Raw genomic sequence first — 5,128 nt, 5'->3', positions numbered from 1 at the left:
GGTGGGTTAATGCAAAAATCTACATTAATAGAGCGACAAAATCGATTTCTGAATAACCAATCTTTCTGATAATAACGAGTGCTTAACTTACTTGCAAACCGCCTTTGTGAAAACGTACCTCAAACGCTTTGGATTCATTCGATTATCTATTCTATTTCAACGAGCGATGCAACCTGATAACGGTAATCGAATCCCGGCTAAATTTATTCGAAATGTGCATGCGGCTTCCTATGATTGTCTATATCGATTTATTAATCGATACCTCGTTGAGTGCTGGCGTCTGTGAGATTCCGCTCATTATGAAAATTGCGTTTCTTGATAATGGACTCGATTTATTTGTGATTTACGATTGAAAAGCTGACTCTGGGGAATTATAGAAGAGATAAACTGTTTGTGTGCATACCTGAGCACATAGTAATTATATTAATTAATAGTTAAAGGAATAAAGTCTGGGGCAATTGCCACTAGATCAAGTGGCGATATTAATTTTGTCCCATATAGTTCAAAATGAATCATTGTCTATAGAAAAGTTAATAGTGTAAATTATGAAGATGTTGATGAGAGTTTTGTGTGACTTAGTTCGGTTATTATTATTACTGAAAGACGGCCTTTTAAGATAGCAAAACCTGTGACTCGACGACCTTTTCATGATATTTTATGCTGGTCCTTTTTTAAAGTTCTCTGCTAATTCCTATCAATGATATAAATTTCAAGATGTATTTTGTAGCGACGTTTTTTAACTCCTCAGAATATAGAGTATGTTTTCCAAAGGATATCTATCGTTTATGTATGAGTGAGCTACAGCCACATATCAAATGCTGAGGCTTTTCTTTCTCATTGTGACAAAATCTGCAGTTTGGTTAGTAATTGTGCCCATTTCAACAGTAAATCAGTAACACAGACATTGTTGTATTTAGATTAGAAGATAAGAAAGCCAATACAATTTCTGGTTGAAATGTGTTATTAATTCTAATAAGAAATGGCATGGGTAGAACATATAGTTCGTTATTTTATTTAACCTGGCAGAATATATACAAGCAGGACCGTAGTGAGTCCCCATTAATATTAATCCTTTTTATACCTTTTTTTTTAACCTCTGGAAAATACTTTATGCAGACCCATACACCTTCTGGGAGGTGAATGGGTACTGTAGGAATCCCTCCGTAAGACGGGAGTGTACCCACCAAAAACCAGACGATATATCCTCGAGGTGCCATATGTAGAAGATATGGGTTCGCTTTCGCACTCACCACATCGAAAAATGTGGAACGCTTCACGATTTTGCGTTTCATCCTTGCATAGGAGCCATGCTAATCTTCTCTGTATCGTTCCAATTTTAGTATATGTACTGCCGGAGTAAGTACAATCCTTTTCATACCTAATAAATAAAGTTATACGCCGTAGAGCAGTTCCAGTATAGGCAGAAGCTCCCAACTTCTAGTCGCGTATTATTTTTTCGCTTCTTTTTCGCACATCGTTTTGACAACAAATAGCAGTACGAACATTTAGCCATCTAGCGAGATTCTGAGAAACAATATCAATCTACCAAAACAGAAATCGTGGGATAACAACATCAAAAAATATAAAAAATGCGAGTACGCGGAACTCGCGGGATGCCCGGTCAGAGGGTTAAAAGAATACTTGTGATTTAATTTCTTAATAGAACATGTAATACATTATTGAATATACATTATACACTCTTTATAAAGCAAAATTTAGTTCCACCTACAGCAGGTTCACTAGTCATAATGCACGCCATATTTCTTCTAGCTGTTTCGTAATTTCGCTTCCATGAATCATCCTTCAAACGAACATAGTATGTAAGAAAGCCGCTTGGCAGCTGATTTCATAAAGGAGATTGAGGTCTGTTTATGAGAATTCAGTTTCTTGGAATAATTAAGATTTTAATAAAGTCATGATGATTATTAAAATACTTTAAAGAAAACTATACAATTACATTATATGTTTGTCACTTTCATATAATACCTGGTATCAAGACTTTCTAAATCAGCTTCGATATATACAAGAAAGGAAGGCGAAAGGATTGTAAGCTGGTATAGAAATACGGTGTCATTTTGAAGGTAATATAATTACTATTAATACTAGTGGTCGCCTAGTGGTTGAAATTCAACCATAATTAATTTTAATTTTCAAAGATTATATTATACATATATAATGTGTTTGACATTCAGTAAGACTATAGACAAATAATATTAAGGACAAACCTAAGAGAAAAACAATATAAATCTATTCTCAGTTTTAGCCTAGAAATCTTTGGTTTGACCATAGACTTTAACAATAAACAAAATATATGCGTGTGTGTGTCAAATACATGGTATAGTGTGTAATGTTTTTTTTATTGATTTAATGTATTTTTATGGATAATTAAAAACAAAAATATTAGCGTTTTACATTCCTTCTCTATATAAATTATAAGTGATCAAAATTTCAAACTCCTCCGTCCGTGCAATTTTTGTAAAACAAGGTACAAAGTCTTTATTTCACGTATTATATAATGTAAAGAAGATAAAAAGAAGTAACCAAACAAATTATAACAATTACACGATGTCAAAAAAAAAAATATAAAAAATAAAAAGAGAAATCTAAAAAGTGCGTCGTGCACATAAAAACCTCTATCGTAACTTACCGAAAGATGGCTTTTCGTGCCCTCAAAAGCAGGAAGCATATTATAATCATTTTAAAATTATCTAAAAATTAATATGAAAATTCAAAAGTTTTAGCTGGAATACGATTCAACGACGGACATTATTCAACTAAGCTGTTACCGCGGTAAAAAGAATTAAAAGGGCTCTCCAAAGAATTAAAAGAGATGTTAGCGTCCCGCTAATTAAATTCAGCCACCTACAGAATAACTTTTTGCTATAAAACCCCATATTTACTTTAGTACAAGGACCTGTGAAATTTAGCACGCTTTTTTATTTCGAGGGCGTTTATTTTTTGCGCCCAACAAAAGGGTTGGGAGCCTTTGTACAATCTTTGGAGGTGTTCATCCGATTTGGGCTTTTTGTTTGACGACGCGCGGCACGAGAATTCTGCTTAAAAGGTGTGATACTATGTAGAAAAAGTTATGAATACGATAAACACATTGTTCTTTTGTTGTCGGTAGCTTTGCGCCTCTTATTCGGATTCGGCTTTTCATTGATGACCTATGAAGTGTAGTAATCTCCACTTATGTATGAATAAAGTTTAAGGTTTGATTTTTGGTCGATCCTATTTAGTAATCAATTTTTCTTTTAATTGCCTTACATCTGAATATCCTTAACTGTGCCCCATACATTCGTTGCCCGATTTCTTATTTTAATGTTATTTTTCTTATTTATATGCGCGCGAATGATAAGAGATGTTTTAGGACTTTAAATTGTTTTTAAAATTTTGTTAAAAATCATATATGTAAAGACTTAAATGTAAAGCTAAACATTATTTTTAAAGAATTACAAATCGAATGGAAAAAAAATACACCAATAGCTGGAATTATTCTTATTTTAACCCCAAATTCTTTAGGGAAAAAAATCTATTTCTCTGCCATAGCTCTCAATTAAAATTACGCTTATGTCAGATTTAATCCTGTATAAGCATTTTTTTAATGGGTGATAATGGAATAGTAACCCCACCCGCGCTATCGGTATACATCAGCGGGGGGGGGGGGGGGGTGGAGCACCAGTGAAGGATGATAGCTGAGGATGAAGCAAGTCAGTTAGCTCATCGTGACGAATTAAATAAGAATTGTTTACGATGGTTTCCAGAGGGAACCACGTGGAGGTCGACCTAATAGGGTATATTGCTAACAATAGGGGTGTCAATCTCCATTCCTAACAATCCCTTTCCCCCCTGTATAAGTATTTGAGTTTGTATGATCATTATACTTATAAATGTTACCTCCAAATGTTTGTTGTTAACTTGGGTTGCTATAAATAAATAAAAGAATCCCTCGTCCCACTGGCAACAACATAAATAACTTTATCAACACTCGATGTGAAATTATTTTTGTGTTACGCCCCAAAATTGCACCCACACAGTGTATCGTTTGTTTTGATAAATACCTATAAGGGTAAGTGCTTACGTTTATTTAATTATATAAATACTAATTGTTTATTAGTCTGTTCGTGCGCTTGGTCTTTTGCTTGTTTGTTTATTTATTTAGTTGTCAGAAAACCGTTATAGCTGTCTGTTTGACTTAAATAAATAAATAAGTTGCATCGAAGGAAACCTACAGCTTAAACTTAATGATTAAATATATATAACAGGAAGCCAATAAAATAAATACACAGCAGTGACAGCAGGGCCGTAGCTAGACCCAAGTTTAAGGTAGGGCAAAAGAAATTTTGGTAGGGCAGAAGCCATAATTTTCTTGCCGCCTTTCATTTTAAGGTAGGGTATTGCCCCTCCGTGCCACCTCCCGCCCTAGCCATGGCTATGAGTGACAGCTATATATTTATGTAACAGTAATTATTAAACTGTAAAATAAAAATAATTTTTAAAAATTATGCTTCTGTATTTTTTTTAAATCATACCTAAATGGACTGTGGAAAAATAAGCACGATATATTATTAAAAAAAAAATCAGTTTTGAAAAATAATATTAGAATAAAAACTAATATTAAATAATTTATTTTTATAAATTAGCAAGTATGATATTTTATATAATAAAAATTAAAATAATATTAATTAGAACTGACCCTTAACCTTAAGATGTTTCATAACTTAAAATTCGCGATAAGCGTTCCGCGTTTCGAGGCATATTCTCATTGCTATTCGCATAAAATTACTCTATTCTGAACCATAAACTTTTAGCGTAAAGTTGAAAATATTTTTTGTAATATCAATAAGTGTTTTGTCCTGTTGAATTTTGTGCTCATATACTATGGAATAAGGTCGAATTTGCTATTTGAAAAATTATCCCAGTTTTTATACGTGGAAGCATATGTTATTGGCGTTATGGCGGTATTCAAAACGCATTGGTGGGCTCAGACCGGTTTGCATTATACCGTCCGAGTGTACCCACCGCGTGCCCGGTAGCGACAGCAGACAATTTTATTTCTTTTATTTTTCTTCACAGTTTCATATTTATTTATTTTTTATTTTATTTAATTTTTAATTATAAAAAGCGT

The 5,128-nt window shown here is 33.2% G+C and overlaps 1 non-coding gene across 1 annotated transcript; it reads right to left on the bottom strand.

The window, feature by feature from the left end:
* Nucleotides 1–1,257: 1,257 nt before the first annotated feature.
* On the bottom strand, nucleotides 1,258–1,364 carry LOC113519909 (U6 spliceosomal RNA). The gene has a single exon (XR_003402332.1). It is a non-coding gene; the product is annotated as a U6 spliceosomal RNA (small nuclear RNA).
* Nucleotides 1,365–5,128: the final 3,764 nt, after the last annotated feature.

This window comes from Galleria mellonella, unplaced genomic scaffold (genome assembly GCF_026898425.1).
Source record: "Galleria mellonella isolate WM207_F2 unplaced genomic scaffold, CSIRO_AGI_GalMel_v1 utg65, whole genome shotgun sequence".
In the NCBI taxonomy this organism is placed as follows: Eukaryota; Metazoa; Arthropoda; class Insecta; order Lepidoptera; family Pyralidae; genus Galleria; species Galleria mellonella.
The sequence above is the reverse complement of the archived record's forward strand: the minus strand, read 5'-3'. Positions and strand labels throughout refer to the sequence as shown.